Source organism: Spermophilus citellus (genome assembly GCF_964194105.1).
Source record: "Spermophilus citellus genome assembly, chromosome: 16".
Classification (NCBI taxonomy): Eukaryota; Metazoa; Chordata; class Mammalia; order Rodentia; family Sciuridae; genus Spermophilus; species Spermophilus citellus.
In genome coordinates this window covers 40,953,661-40,970,812 of record NC_138196.1, presented here as the reverse complement: position 1 = coordinate 40,970,812, position 17,152 = coordinate 40,953,661, and the positions used below count along the sequence as shown (strand labels likewise).

At 36.9% G+C, this 17,152-nt stretch overlaps 1 protein-coding gene across 2 annotated transcripts in view; it reads left to right on the top strand.

The window, feature by feature from the left end:
- TNKS (tankyrase) overlaps positions 1 to 17,152 on the top strand; it is a 216,116-nt gene that overhangs the window by 56,421 nt on the left and 142,543 nt on the right. The gene's annotated exons all lie outside the window — the stretch shown is intronic.

The following is a 17,152-nucleotide window of genomic DNA, read 5'->3' as shown; positions in this document are numbered from 1 at the left end:
AATTCACCTATCTAGTCTGACTCCTTTACTTGAGAGGTCTGGGAAGTAAAGTTCCAGAGAATTTTATGTGTCCCCTGACTCAGTTCTCAAATCGTTTGTGATAGAAGACGAGGTTTTTTTCCCCCCCAATGTATGATAGACCGATTTTCTAAAGTAAATACGATACAGGTAAAAATGTAAAAACTAGTTTAAAAATGTCAGGGGTCAATACATTCTGGCTCATAGGCCAGACCCATCCTACCCTGTGCTTTACTATGGCTAAGAATTGTTTTTATATTTGTAAATGTTTTTTTTAAATCAAAAATAATATTTGGGGACACATGAAAATTATATAAAATTTAAATTTCATTATCATTAAGTAAGATTGTACAGCTAATTCTAAGTATTATCTGTGGTTGCTTTTGCACTATAATGGTAAGTAGTGTTGAAGTAAGGATAAGTAGTTGTGATAAACTATATAGTCTACAAAGCCTAAAATATTTACGGTCTGTCTCTGTAACAGAAAAATTTGCTGACTGCGACCTTTAGAACAAAGCATGTAATTAGTAGATATTTCTAGAGTTGAGAGTACAAATAGTGTCTGCATTTTTAAATGTGCTTCAAATGTAAAATATTAGTAGCTAATAGGTATTGCTAGACTTTAAGCTCAACCCCTTTGCATACCACTTTATGGTTCTGATTTAACCTTCCCAGCTATCTTGTGGCTTTTTATGAAAGTTTAAGATAAGTTTAGTTCCCTGCTGGTGTAATTGCAGATACCTGTATTTCTCTTAAAACTCTTTTTTAAGTTTTGTTTTTTTATTAAGTTTTATATATATACACACACATATTTATGTATATATAAAATATGTATATGTATATATAATATATATACATAATAATAAATTATATATACAATTTTTTTAAACTAGGGGTTGAATCTCCGGGACTTTACCACTGAGCTAAATCCTCAGCCCTTTTCAATATTTATTTTGGGACAGGGCTTCACCAAGTTGCTGAGGTTGTCCTTGAACTTGGGATCCTCCTGCCTCAGCCTCCCAAATTGCTAGGATTACAGAAATGGACCACTGCACCAGGCCAGTTTTGTTTTTTTAACCTATACTTTGTGAATTAAAAATAGCATTTTTTTCATTTGTCATTGATTTTTTAAAAAATAAATGACAACAGAATGCATTACAATTCATATTACACATATAGAGGGTGATTTTTTTTTTATACCTCTGGTTGTATATAAAGTATGTTCACACCAATTCGTGTCTTCATACATGCATTTTGGATAATCATGTCCACTATCAATGCTGATCCCCTGCCCCTTCTCTTCCCTTCCCACCCCTCTGCCCTATCTAGAGTTCATCTATTTCTCCCATGTTCCCCCTACCCTACTATGAGTCAGTCACTTTATATCAGAAAAACATTTGGCATTTTTTTTTTTTTGGGATTGGCTAACTTCACTTAGTATTATCTTCTCCAGCTCCATCTATTTATCTGCAGATGCCATGATTTTATTCTCTTTTACTGCTGAGTAATATTCTATTGTGTATATATGCCACATTTTTTTCTTGCCCATTCACCTACTGAAGGGTAAATATTTTTTTTTTTTTTAGTATGGCAATTTTATTTTTTTTATTGGTTGTTCAAAACATTACAAAGCTCATGACATATCATCTTTCATACATTTGATTCAAGTGGGTTATGAACTCCCATTTTTACCCCAAATACAAGTTGCAGAATCACATCGGTTACACATCCACATCTTTATATAATGCCATATTAGTGACTGTTGTATTCTGCTACCTTTCCTATCCCCTACTATCCCCCCTCCCCTTCCCTTCCCTCTCATCTTCCCTCTCATCTTCCCTCTCTACCCCATCTGCTGTTATTCAATTCTCTCCCTTGTTTTTTTCCCCCCCTTTCTCCTCACAAACTCTTATATGTAATTTTATGTAACAATGAGGGTCTCCTTCCATTTCCATACAGTTTCCCTTCTCTCTCCCTTTCTCTCCCCCTACTCGTCTCTGTTTAATGTTAATCTTTTCCTCAGGCTCTTCCTCCCTGTTCTGTTCTTAGTTGCTCTCTTTATATCAAAGAAGACATTTGGCATTTGTTTTTTAAGGATTGGCTAGCTTCACTTAGCATAATCTGCTCTAATGCCATCCATTTCCCTGCAAATTCCATGATTTTGTCATTTTTTAGTGCTGCGTAATACTCCATTTGTATAAATGCCACATTTTTTTTTATCCATTCATCTATTGAAGGCCTTCTAGGTTGATTTCAGAGTCTAGCTATTGTGAATTGTGCTGCTATCATCATTGATGTGGCAGTATCCCTATAGTATGCTCTTTTAAGGTCCTCAGGGAATAGACCTAGAAGGGCGATAGCTGGGTCAAATGGTGGTTCCATTCCCAGCTTTCCAAGGAATCTCCATACTGCTTTCCATATTGGCCGCACCAATTTGCAGTCCCACCAGCAATGTACAAGTGTACCCTTTTCCCCACATCCTCGCCAGCACTTATTGTTGTTTGACTTCACAATGGCTGCCAATTTTACTGGAGTGAGATGGTATATTAGGGTGGTTTTGATTTGCATTTCTCTGACTGCTAGAGATGGTGAGCATTTTTTCATGTACTTATTGATTGATTGTATGTCCTCCTCTGAGAAGTGTCTGTTCAGGTCCTTGGCCCATTTGTTGATAGGGTTATTTGTTATCTTATTGTTTAATTTTTTGAGTTCTTTGTATATTCTGGATATTAGGGCTCTATCTGAAGTGTGAGGAGTAAAAATTTGTTCCCAGGATGTAGGCTCCCTATTTACCTCTCTTATTGTTTCTCTTGCTGAGAAAAAACTTTTTAGTTTAAGTAAGTCCCATTTGTTTATTCTTGTATTTAACTCTTGGGCTATGGGAGTCCTATTAAGGAATTTGGAGCCCGACCCCACAATATGTAGATCAGAGCCAACTTTTTCTTCTATCAGGCGCAGAGTCTCTGATTTGATATCAAGCTCTTTCATCTATTTTGAATTAACTTTTGTGCATGGCGAGAGAAAGGGGTTCAGCTTCATTTTGTTGCATATGGATTTCCAGTTTTCCCAGCACCATTTGTTGAAGATGCTATCCTTTCTCCATTGCATGCTTTTAACCCCTTTATCAAATATAAGAAAGTTGTAATTTTGTGGATTGGTCTCTGTGTCCTCTATTCTGTACCATTGGTCCACCTGCCTGTTTTGGTACCAGTACCATGCTGTTTTTGTTACTATTGCTCTGTAGTACAGTTTGAAATCTGGTATCGCTATACCTCCAGATTCACACTTCCTGCTTAGAATTGCTTTTGCTATTCTGGGCCTTTTGTTTTTCCATATGAATTTCATGATAGCTTTATCTACTTCTACAAGAAGTGCCGTTGGGATTTTGATTGGCATTGCGTTGAACCTGTAGAGAACTTTGGGTAATATCGCCATTTTGATGATGTTGCCTATCCATGAACAGGGTACATTTTTCCATCTTCTAAAATCTTCTATCTCTCTCTTTAGGGTTCTATAGTTTTCATTGTATAAATCTTTCACCTCTTTTGTTAGGTTGATTCCCAAGTATTTTATTTTTTTTTTGAGGATATTGTGAATGGGGTGGTTTTCCTCATTTCCATTTCAGAAGTTTTGTTGCTGATATACAGGAATGCCTTTGATTTATGCGTGTTGATTTTATATCCTGCCACTTTGCTGAATTCATTTATTAGTTCTAGTAGTTTCTTTGTAGACCCTTTTGGGTCTTCTAGGTATAGGATCATGTTGTCCGCAAATAGTGATATTTTAAGTTCTTCGTTTCCTATTTTTATGCCTTTAATTTCTTTTGTCTGTCTAATTGCTCTGGCTAGTATTTCAAGGACTAAATTAAATAGAAGTGGTGAGAGAGGGCATCCCTGTCTTGTTCCAGATTTTAGCGGGAATGCCTTCAGTTTTTCTCCATTTAGAATGATGCTAGCCTGAGGCTTAGCATATATAGCTTTTACAATGTTGAGGTAAGTTCCTGTTATCCCTAGTTTTTCTAGTGTTTTGAACATAAAGGGATGCTGTACTTTGTTGAATGCTTTTTCTGCATCTATCAAGACGATCATATGGTTCTTTAAGTCTATTGATGTGGTGAATAACATTTATTGATTTCCGTATATTGAACCAACCTTGCATCCCAGAGATGAATCCTACTTGATCATGGTGCACAATTTTTTTGATATGATTTTGTATTCGATTCACCAGGATTTTATTGAGAATTTTTGCATCTATGTTCATTAGAGATATTGGTCTGTAGTTTTCTTTCTTTGAAGTGTCTTTGTCTGGTTTCGGGATCAGGGTGATGTTGGCCTCATAGAATGAATTTGGAAGAGCTCCTTTTTCTATTTCTTGAAATAGCTTGAAAAGTATTGGTATTAATTCTTCTTTGAAGGTTTTGTAAAACTCCGCTGTATACCCATCTGGTCCAGGGCTTTTCTTGGTTGGTAGTCTTTTGATGGCTTCTTCTATTTCTTCCTTTGTTATTGGTCCGTTTAAATTGTGTATGTCTTCCTGATTCAATCTGGGCAGATCATATGACTTAAGAAATTTATCGATATCCTCACTGTCTTCTATTTTATTAGAATATAGGGTTTCAAAATACTTTCTAATTATCTTCTGTATTTCTGTAGTGTCTGTTGTGATATTGCCTTTTTCATCCTGTATGTTAGTAATTTGAGTTTTCTCTCTTCTTCTCTTCGTTAGCATGGCTAAGGGTCTGTCAATCTTATTTATTTTTTCAAAGAACCAACTTTTAGTTTTATCAATTTTTTCAATGTTTTTTTTTGTTCCAATTTCGTTGATTTCCGCTGTGATTTTAATTATTTCTTGTCTTCTGCTATATTTGCTGTTGTTTTGCTCTTCCTTTTCTAAGGTTTTGAGATGTAGTGTGAGTTAATTTGTTTGTTGGTTTTTTCTTTTTTTGAGGAATGAACTACAGGAAATGAATTTCCCTCTTAAAACTGCTTTCATTGTGTCCCATAGATTCTGGTATGTTGTGTCTGAATTGTCGTTTATCTCTAAGAATTTTTTGATTTCCTCCTTTATGTCTTCTGTAACCCATTGATCATTCAGTAACATATTATTTATTTTCCATGTGATGCAGGATTTTTCTTTCCTTCTTTTATCATTGATTTTCAGTTTCATTCCATTATGATCAGATATGGTGCATGGTATTATCTCCACACCTTTATATTTACTAAGAGTTGCCCTATGGTATAATATATGATCTATCTTTGAGTAAGATCCATGTGCTGCTGAGAACAACGTGTATCCACTTGATGATGGTTGATATATTCTACATATGTCAGTTAAGTCTAGGTTATTGATTGTATCATTGTGTTCTATAGTTTCATTATTCAGCTTATGTCTGGAGGATGTGTCTAATGGCGAGAGCGGTGTGTTGAAGTCACCCATAATTATTGTGTTGTGGTCTATTTGACTCTTGAACTTGAGGAGAGTTTGTTTTATGAACGTTGCCGCACCATTGTTTGGTGCATACAAATTGATAATTGTTATGTCTTATTGGTGGATGGCTCCTTTTAACAGGATATAGTGTCCTTCTTTGTCCCTTTTGATTAACTTAGGTTTGAAGTTGATTTTATTCGATATGAGTATGGCCACTCTTGCTTGCTTCCGAGGGCCATGTGAGTGGTATGATTTTTCCTAACCTTTTACCTTCAGCCTGTGTATGTCTTTTCCTATCATATGAGTCTCCTGAAGGCAGCATATTGTTGGATTTGTTTTTTTGATCCAGGTTACTAGCTTGTGTCTCTTGATTGATGAGTTTAGTCCATTAACATTTAAGGTTACAATTGAGATATGATTTGTACTTCCAGTCATGTTTATTTATTTATTTATTTTAGTTTGGCTAGTTTTTACTTTTTGGTTATTTTCCTCCCCCTTTACTGAGATACCTCCCGCTGTTAGTTTTGAGTACTATTTTTCCATTCCTCTTCTTTTAGAATTTTGCCCAAAATGCCTTGCAGTGCTGGTTTTCTGGCTGCGAATTCTTTTAGCTTGTGTTTATCATGAAATATTTTAATTTCATTGTCAAATCTGAAGCTTAATTTTGCTGGATACAATATTCTTGGTTGGAATCCATTATTTTTCAGCGTTTGAAATACATTGTTCCAGGATCTTCTCGCTTTCAAAGTCTGTGATGAAAAATCAGTCGTTAACCTCATTGGTTTACCCCTGAATGTAATCTGCCTCCTTTCTCTCGTAGCTTTTAATATTCTCTCCTTGTTCTGTATGTTGGCTATCTTCATAATTATATGTCTTGGAGTTGGTCTATTACGGTTTTGGATGCTTGGGGTCCTGTAGGCTTCCAGGATTTGGCAATCCATTTCATCTTTCATCTCTGGGAAGTTTTCTAGGATTATTTCATTTAATAAGTTGTCCATTCCTTTGGTTTGAACCTCTGTGCCTTCTTCTATCCCATTGAGTCTCAAATTTGGTTTTTTTGATGAGATCCCATATCTCTTGGATAGATTGCTCGTGAGATTTAAGCATCTTTTCTGTGTTGACTATATTCTTTTCAAGTTGATAAACTTTGTCTTCATTATCTGTCGCAGTTTTGGCTGGGCACAGAATCACGAGCCAATCAAGCAGGAACAAAACTTTATTTTGAAAAAGCCGCTAACACTCTCAGTGCCAGCAAGTCAAAAACTGGTTCTCCCATGAGGGTGTCCGACCGGAACCGTGTGCCGACCGGAACCCCCGGGGTCCCCCCGGATTTCCCCCGGAATTTCCTCCTACTATCTTCCCCCAACCAATGGGAACTCTCCAAGAGTCTGGTAACATGAGTCCGTAACATGAGTCCGGTAGCAGGCCAAGGTGAACAGCGGGAGTCCAATTTGCATATGAATGTAAATCTTAACATAATCATCTCAGTGGCTAGCTGGCGTCACTTTACAACCAAAGGTGCCATACATTGTATATTTGCTTGTGGCTCCTAGCATTTGCCCCCTTCTGTTTAATTAAGCAACAAGCAATGTGGCTAGGGACCGTGCCTGGTAGGTTGTCCAATTTAACATATGGTTCTTACCCGTCATGGGAGAACTGACCTTTAGGCGTCAGCTTCCTGTCTTAGGTTGAATCCATTGTAATCAGAGCAACCCGTCGCTGATTACCGGTCCAGCATTCAGCCATGCTCGTGGATAGGCCTATGCACCAGTGGGGGGGTGAGGTTCTTGCCTCACCTCTGTTGGCCCCCAAATTTTGCCTTGGTGCCAGTGGGGGGGTGAGGTTCTTTGCCTCACCTTTGTTGGCCCCTAAATTTTAGACCATCACTAGTAGAAGGGAGGAGGATACAGAAATGCCACGACACCAAGCCAATTGATGGCTCTTTGGAAAAATTGCGTCACTGGTGATACCATCAGCAAAGATATGCCAGTATTACCACAATAAACATGGGGTGAGCTGGCAAGGAAATTGCATCACTGGTGACACCATCAGCAAAGATATGCCAGCAGTACCACAATTCGGTGCACCAGATGATATTTTACAATGTATACAACTGATATATAGTCCAGGCAAGTTCTGCAAGCAGTTCAAATTGGAGGAGTCTATCAATATGTCCATTTCCTCCCAAAGTAAATCAAGTCCTTGATTGAGCATTACTTGTTGAGTTATATTCATTGATGCATCAGTTTATACAGTTTACTGTGATAGCTATCATAGAAGCTGTAGTTTGGTTTTATCTCAGTCTTCACCGGAATTGGGATGGAGATGGAAATTCTGGCAATGATGCTAAAGAGACATTATCCTGAACAGAGTTATTAAATATAATGAAAAGGAATGGTGAAAGTAAACAAACAGATCTGTTAACCATCTTTAACAACAATCATAAACAGCTGTTCACCTAATTTAAATTAAACCATATAAATCACGTGAATAAAGAAAAAATTCGGATCCATTTTTTCATGAGCGCTCCTCATATAAGAAATATGGACATACACACATACAGACATACAACACAAAACAGAAGTGTGCACACAACATACAACACATAAGACAATAGTAAATAAAGGCCTTGTAACTATACTTAGGTGAAATCTCCATTGCAATGTTTAAAAATTCCACAGTCAAAAAATAAATAAATAAATAAATAAATAAAAAAAAAATAAAACATAGTCAAAAAATAAAACTGATCAGAAAAACATTAACCTAGGTTTGTATGAGCTCAAAAATAAAATAGAACTTTATGATGTGGAAAAATGCAATAATAAAATAGATACTGAAAAAAAAAAAAAAAAAAAACACCTTGGTTAATCACTGTCGCCGATGTAAGAATAGCCAAGCTGGAGCTCTGGATGTCAGCTGTTATGGATTTGAGTCAAATCATCTTCTTTTTCTGTAGAAATTGTTTTAGTTAATCTCTCTGGAATCCAAATTGGTTGCTGTTCATCCTGTGGGAAAACACAGATAGCGCCCCGATTCCAGACTATCACTGGATCCGGGCCTTTCCATTGTCCTGTTAGAATATCTTTCCAAAGTACCTTAGGCTTATGTACATTTTTGGGGTACAAATGTCTTTCCGCAGCACTAAGTCCCGATGAATCTAAATTTAAAAAGTTTAGAGTAAAAAGGGTTATTTTAAGTTTATCTTTGGGGGATATATACCCCTTTCCAATTCCCTCCTTTTGTTTTAATAAGTACATTTTAATAGTTTGATGAGCTCTTTTAACTATGCCTTGTCTTTGTGGATTGTATGGAATTCCTGTTATGTGAGTAATACCAAATGATGAGCAAAATTGTTTAAAAGAGGAGGAAGTATAACCAGGACTGTTGTCCGTTTTTAACTGTTTTGGAACGCCCACAGTGGCAAAATTTTGTAAGCAATGAGCTATAACATCTTTAGTTTTTTCTCCGGCATGAAGGGAGCCCATCAAAAATCCGGAAGAGGTATCAACTGTAACATGTAAATATTTTAATTTTCCAAATTCTGGCAAGTGTGTGACGTCCATCTGCCAAATATGGTTAGGTATTAGTCCTCTAGGATTGACTCCAAGATTAACTTGTGGTAAAAATGTCACACAATTTTGACATTGTTTTATTATATGTTTGGCCTGTTCTTTAGTTATTTTAAAACGCTTTTGTAAAGTATTAGCATTGACATGGAACCTTTTATGAAAATTTATAGCTTCTTCTATTGTGGAGAAAATATGTATGTCATGTGTAGATTTATCTGCTAGTTCATTGCCTATACTAAGGGCTCCAGGCAATCCTGTATGTGCCTTGATATGACCTATGAAGAATGGATCTTTTCGGTCCCAGATTAGACTTTGTATAGCGGAAAACAAAGAGAAAACAGTAGAGGAAGGGGAAATCCTACCAGCATCTTCAAGGGAATTAATAGCATTAACTACATACTGACTATCAGAAAATAAATTAAATACAGAATCTTTAAACATCATAAAAGCTTGTAATACTGCATTAAGCTCTACCTTTTGAGCTGATTGTTTGGGTACTAAAAATGTAAAAGTTTGATCAGGAGTAACTACTGCTGCTGTACCATTGTTTGACCCATCAGTGAATATATTTGGAGCATTTATGATAGGGGTTTTTCTTGTCATTTTTGGAAAAACTACAGGATGCTTAGACCAAAAAGACAACAAAGGATTAGATGGTAAGTGATTATCAAATGAAACACTAGTTTTACACAGGATTATTGCCCAAGTATTTAACTCATTAGCTAACTCATCAATTTGATCCATAGTATATGGAGTAATAATTTTATTGGGAGAAATCCCAAACACTCCCTTAGCTGCTTTTATTCCTTTGAGTATTAATTGTCCTACAGCCTCAGGATATCTAGTAAGAATAGTGTTAGGGGAATAAGATAAATGTATCCACAATAATGGACCTTCTTGCCAAAATACTCCTGTAGGAATATTTTTTGTTGGTAGTACAATAAATAATAAAGGCAAACTTATATCAATTCTATCCAAATGCATATTTTCCATATATGTTTCAATGATTTTTAATACTTTTCTTGCTTCAGGCGTTAACATGCGGGGTGAATTTGGATCTGATGGACCTTTTAGAATATCAAATAAAGGTCTTAACTCTCCTGTTGGTATGCCTAGATAAGGCTTTATCCAATTTATGTCTCCCAATAACTTTTGAAAGTCATTAAGTGATTTGAGTTGATCTACTTGTATTTGAATTTTTGGTGGACGGACCATGGTTGAGGATAATAGAACTCCTAAATAATTAATTGGAAGATTTAATTGTACTTTATCTATTGCTATCTCTAGATTATAATTTTTCAATAAATTTGTAAGTGTGGCATAACATTCTAGTAATGTGTTTTTATCTTTATGTGCCAGTAACACATCATCCATATAGTGAAATATTTGTAGTTCAGGATTTTGGTTTCTAAGTGGCTGGATTGCTTTATTAACATAAATTTGACACATAGTTGGGCTGTTAGCCATCCCTTGAGGGAGTACTTTCCATTCATATCTCTGATCAGGACCTTCATGATTCAGTGCAGGGATAGTAAATGCAAAATGTGGACTATCCTCGGGATGAATTGGAATTGAAAAGAAACAATCTTTAATATCTATAACTAAAACATGCCAGGTTTTTGGTAAAGCAGACAATTGAGGAATCCCTGATTGAGCAGGTCCCATAATAACCATCTCATTATTAATGGCTCTTAAATCTTGTAATAATCTCCATTTATTAGATTTCTTTTTAATGACAAAAATGGGAGTATTATAGGGGGATACGGAAGGTTGTATATGTCCTTCCGCTAACTGTTGTCTGACCAAGTCATGGGCTACTTGTATCTTTTCTTTAGTCAAGGGCCACTGAGGAACCCACACTGGTCTTTCTGATTTCCAAGTAATTTTGATTGTCTCAGTGGCCCTTTTTGAAAACCCAATTCATGTCTATTTATTTCTTGATCTATTTGAATAGGTGCTGTCATACCTTGTTCTTGTTCTCTTAATCTTTTTTCTTTCCTAAAGCCTTGTTTAGCCCTAGTAGTGGGCGTGTTAGGATTGATGTTATTTGTTAATGTCAATCCTAATTGATCTAGGACATCTCGTCTCCATAAATTTACAGGAAGATGATCCAATACATAGGGCTGTATAGTTCCTTCACATCCTTCAGGATCCCTCCAATCTAATACCATAGCACTTCTATGGGGATTTGTTGCCACTCCTAGGCCTCGAAGCGTTTGAGTGGCTTGTTGTAATGGCCAATATTTTGGCCATTCTTGACGAGAGATGACACTAAGGTCAGCTCCTGTGTCCAGCAGCCCATTAAAGTCATGTCCTTGAATATTTAATTTTAGCATTGGGTGAGAATCTAAATTCAAAGACAGCATAGCCCAATCTACACCTGTGGAGCCTAATCCCTTGGAACCTCTTTCTACATTACAACTGGAAAATTTATCATGCAGGCTGGGTATTATTAATAACTGTGCTATTCTATCTCCTGGTGAAATTACTGATATACCTCTTGGAGAACTAGCTATAATTTTTATTTCACCTTCATAATCGGGATCAATTACTCTAGGACTTATCATAAGTCCTTTTAGTGTAGAAGAACTGCGTCCCAATAATAAGCCTACTGTTCCCTGGGGAAGAGGTCCTTTTACTCTTGTGGGAATGATTTGAATTCCCATCTCTGGGGTTAGTACTGCTCTGGCAGAGGCGCAGATGTCCAGCCCTGCGCTTCCTCTAGTTTGTCTGATGAGGGATTTAATGGATAATGCGTCCTGGGCATTACCTTGATGGGGCTGTTGGGTTCCTCCATTGCCCCATATATTTGTGGTTTGGGGCCCCGGGGCATTGGGCCCTCTAGTCCGTTTTTTGGCAATGGAGCTTGATATTTTTTTCCACGATATCGTGGGTAAACACTTGGTCCTTGTTCGTTTTTTGATAACGGAATACCCTCTATGGTGGTTTGAGAACGGCATTCATTAGCCCAATGTCTCCTTCTACGGCATCGTGGGCAAATACCTGGTATTCTATTCCTTTGATATCCAGCTTTGTTAAACCCTCCTCTTATGGGGCAACTCCTTTTAAAATGTCCTGTTTGATTACAATTATAGCATGTTCTTGGCCTGGCATCTAAAGCCTGTTGTACTGCTGCTAAGACTTGCCCCTGTTCATTAATGTCTCTACATAATTTAATATATGTGTTTAAATCCTCATGTCTCCATGGTCTAATGACCTCTCTGCAGCAACGATTTGCTTGGTCATAAGCCAGTTGTTTTATAAATGGCATTACCTGTTCTGTATTTCCAAATATCCTAGAGGCTGACTGAATAAGTCTATCTACAAATTCAGCATAAGGTTCATTAGTTCCTTGTATTACCTTAGATAATTGACCTTGTAAGTCTCCATGCCCCTGTAAAGTTTTCCATGCCCTAACTGCATCTACAGCAATTTGTGCGTACACACCAGGGTCATATTCAATTTGTTGTCTTTGACCCTCATAAGGTTTCTTCCCCAAAAGTATGTCCATATTTCTTTGAGGGTACCCAGCTTCTGCATTTTGCCTAGCTGTCTCCATGCAAAATTCCTCATTGGCAACCTTCCATAACAAATATTGTCCTCCGTTTAGCACAGATCGACACATGTTAGCCCAATCTGCTGGTGTCATGTCCAAGTTGGTAACAGATTCAACCATGCTTATTGTGAAGGGAGCTTGCGGCCCATAGGTCGTTACAGCCTCCTTTAATTGCTTTATTGTTTTGAAATCTAAAGCACGGTGAATTCGTTGCCCTCCTGCCTGCTCAAGTACAGGGCATGCTAATCTTTGGGGTCCTGCCTCAGAATTCCGTCCATCAACTACGGTAGTTGAGGGCCGCTCAGCGGTAGATGGAGCTGTTGGCTGAGTTACGCCTTCTGGTGATAGAATGGAGTTGGTAGCAACCTCCTGTTGTAATTCTCCACCTGATGGTTGCTTGTCCTCTAAGCTTGCTTTCTTTAAATTCTCCTCTGTCTGACTAGCTTGAGAGACCTTCTCTTTTGCTTGACCTAGCGTTTTTTCTACCATAGTCTGGACCTCTAACAATTTACTTAACAGTTTTTCGGTTTGTTTTTTATTGGATTCTAATCTACTATAACCTAACCCAATAAGGTAGGATAAAACAAAGCCGAAGCAGAATGAAACAAAGACGGAGCAGACAATGGTTGTATCAATTTTCTCTTTTTCAGGGCTGAATAACTTCAAACCTTGAGCCAACCATTTTTTCCAGTTCGCCTGAGAAAATTCTAGGGCTAGGGAGCTCGAAATGAAAACAAAATAAATCAAAACAAGAACACATTGTTTTCTGAGAAGGTCATCCATCTTGTCGCCTTCCCTCAGGGGCGAGCAATTTACTCACCTCTAAGCTTCAGGCGTTCCCCGTACGGGCCACCAAATGTCGCAGTTTTGGCTGGGCACAGAATCACGAGCCAATCAAGCAGGAACAAAACTTTATTTTGAAAAAGCCGCTAACACTCTCAGTGCCAGCAAGTCAAAAACTGGTTCTCCCATGAGGGTGTCCGACCGGAACCGTGTGCCGACCGGAACCCCCGGGGTCCCCCCGGATTTCCCCCGGAATTTCCTCCTACTATCTTCCCCCAACCAATGGGAACTCTCCAAGAGTCTGGTAACATGAGTCCGTAACATGAGTCCGGTAGCAGGCCAAGGTGAACAGCGGGAGTCCAATTTGCATATGAATGTAAATCTTAACATAATCATCTCAGTGGCTAGCTGGCGTCACTTTACAACCAAAGGTGCCATACATTGTATATTTGCTTGTGGCTCCTAGCAATTATCTGATGTTCTGACTTCTACTTGATCTAGTCTATTTGTAAGTATTCTCGTTAGAGTTTTTAATCTGGTTTATGGTTTCTTGCATTTCTAGGATTACTGTTTGGTTTTTTTGTAAGATCTCTATCTCCTGGTAAAGCTTGTTCTTTGCAGTTTGAATTTGTTTGTTTAGTTCGTTTTCAAAATATACTTTCAATGCTTGGACTTGCTGTCTCATGTGTTCTCTAATATTCCGTTCCATCTGAGTTAGGTATGCCTTGATTTCTTTCCCTGTCCATGTTTCTGATGCTTCTAGGTCCTCCTGTAGATTTAAGTTGTCCTGCATTATCTGTAATCCTTTTTTCCCATGTTTTTTCATGTTGTTCATGTTACTTTCCAGCTCTGTTGACTGCTTTGTAACTGCTTTCTCCTATACATTTGTTTTGGCTTTGTATATCTCTGTTGTCTCTCCTTTGTGGTGGGAGATTATGCCTAGAAAAGTGTAAATATTTTTAACATGGATTTTTTTATTAGCATGTGGTTCAGAAATTTCAGCTGCTGCTTTACTGTGTCTACATTATTCTGCAGTAGATGTACCTATGTGTTCAGGTTAAGCGATGGAGGTGTGACCTCAAAATGTTCAGAAAACACATTATTTCAAAAAGATTATTTCTTTTAAAGTCACATAAAATAAAACTGCAATTAAATTGTAATGGCATATCTCTTGCAAAATAGGAATAGGTAAAATACTGATATTAGCTGGAAGGATTGAGTTTTAGTTGACTTTTGGAGGAGTAGTGTTTTAGGCTTTCAATATTTTGCTTCTCTACCCATTAAAAGCTGCATTATGAAAGTTCCCATCTTATAATTGTTAAACACTTAAATAAAAATGTTCTTATGTTTGTTTAAAAGCAGGTTTTGAAAGTTTCTGAAGATGCAACAAAAAACTCTACTTTTCATGATAGCTATCATTCTGTTATTTTCTATTACATTTGCTCACTCAGTAGCTATGTAAGGTTATGAGGTTGATATCAGCTCCCTTTTGATTCTTTATGATAAAACCTGTTACAAACCAAATCTTCACATTAGTTTCTTCCTAGAATAAAATAAGTATTATTCCTGCAAAAGTTCTAATCATTATCATTATGATGAAAAAGTAACTACAGTTTGATATTTTGGTACTTGCTATTTTATTCCACTTAAGTCTTATCTCTAGAAAATACTTAACATTAAACATCTGAGAAGTAATTATGTTTGTTGCTTATGTTCAAGAATGAAATAATAGGAGCTGGGGTTGTAGCTCAGTGGTAGAATTGTGTTTAGCGAAGCTCTGGGTTGAATCCTCAGCACACACCCCCTCCCCCCCCCCGAAAAAGCGGATAATATACAGGAATCCCCCTTATCTGTGGGGAATACATTCCAAGACCCATAGTAGATGCCTGAAAGCACAGATAGTGCTGGATCATATATATACTGTGGTCTTTCCTATACATGCAGTGTTTACTTTATAAACTAGCCACAGTAAGTGATAAACAGTAATAACTAATAATAGAAATAAAACAGTTATTATAATATATTGTAACAAAAATTATCATGAATGTGGTTTTATAACTTGTGCTTAGTGATGGGACAGACTAACTTCTTTTTTCATTTTCACAGTTTAAAAGATTTGTTCTTACAGATTTTAGTAGCCTCAGCATTCAAATTTTTTCTATATTGAAAATTTCCCCCTTTTTACTTGAAGCATTTTGTAGCTTCTCTTTAGCATGTCCCATTTACCAGCATCTCTACTCTTGGGACCATTATTAAGTAAAATGAGGGTTACTTGAACGTAAGCATTTGTAGTACCATGAAAATTGATCTGATAATCAAGATGACTGCCAAGTGACTAATGGGTAAGTAGTGTATACAGCATGGATATGCAGGACAGAGGCATGATTCATCCCACATAGTTGAAAAAGGACAGTGTAAAATTTTATCATACTGTTCCTGGCACACAGTTTAACACCCGTGAATTGTTTATTTTTGAAATTGTCTATTTAATATTTCTGACTGTAGTTGACTGCCAGTAACTCAAACCACAGAAATCAAAGCTGCAGATAAGTTGGGACTACTGTAGAATATCTTCATAAGATTTCTCTGTATCTTCTCAAGCCATGGCTAATTTTAATATCTAAAACAACCCAAGATCTAGATGAAAATTCAGTTCTCGTCAATGGAGGTGACCCAAAAGCTGTACTTGAATTGTACTTATCCTGGGGATCAGAAATGTTTCAGATTTCAGAGTTTTTTGATTTTAGAAGATTTGTATATATATGCAATATTTGTGTGTGTGTGTGTGTGTGTGTACTGTGCACGCACACACACGCAAATATCTTAGGGTTGGGATCCAGGTCCAGACATGAAAGTGATTTTATATAACATTTTTAGTACACTTGTGTTTTGACTGTGACCTGTCACATAAAGTCGGATGTGGAATTTTCCACTTGGAACATCATAGAGATGCTCACTTTTTCTTTTTTCTTTTTTTTGTATTTTAGACCATTTTGGATTTTGGATTTTAGACTAGGGATGCTGAGCCTATTTATTAGTTTAATCATTGCTTGAGTGGTATTAATAGCAGTAATCCCTACTGCCATATACATGCTCATATACTAGATGGGGCTTAGAAATATTGGATTAACAGATTTACATGTGGATTTTACAGTTATTCTCTCTTATTTTAACCCAGTATAGCATGTGTTACATACATTTCTTAGTATATGTTTTATTATAGACATTGAGTTTTTTAAAAAATTTTTTTTGATGGAAAGATTATTTTAAAAGACCATTCTTTGTGTAGCTTGACTGCAGAGTACCTGAGTTGCATGCATTACTGTGTCTGTTAAACTTTTTGGAAGCAAGCCAGTATGTTATGGTGAGTTTCATATGTAAGCGGTGAGCCACTAAAAGCCTTGCACAGTATTATAACTATTCTGAGAAGAGAAAGCATTTGGAAATCCAGCAGTAAAGCAGCAGCAGCAACAAGCAGCCACAGTGGTAATAAAGATAGGGCAGGTTCACAGTTAGCATATTTCATAGTGTGAGTCAGTGAGCACACAGCTTCCCTTACTGCTGCCCGAAGGAAGCAAACTAAAACTGTATATTACAAGATTTTTCTAGTTTCATGTTTATGATGTCAAGTCATGTGGTAATACTGTATCATAAGTTGCCAACTTCCTTTACTCTAGAGAAGATCTTTTGCTGCAGTGCTTTTTTCTCTTTTTCTTTCTTTTCTTTTTCCTCAAAAGAAAAAAATTTGTGCAATGTATGTTTATGCCTACACCATGCCGAGGCGACACTTACCAGTAAA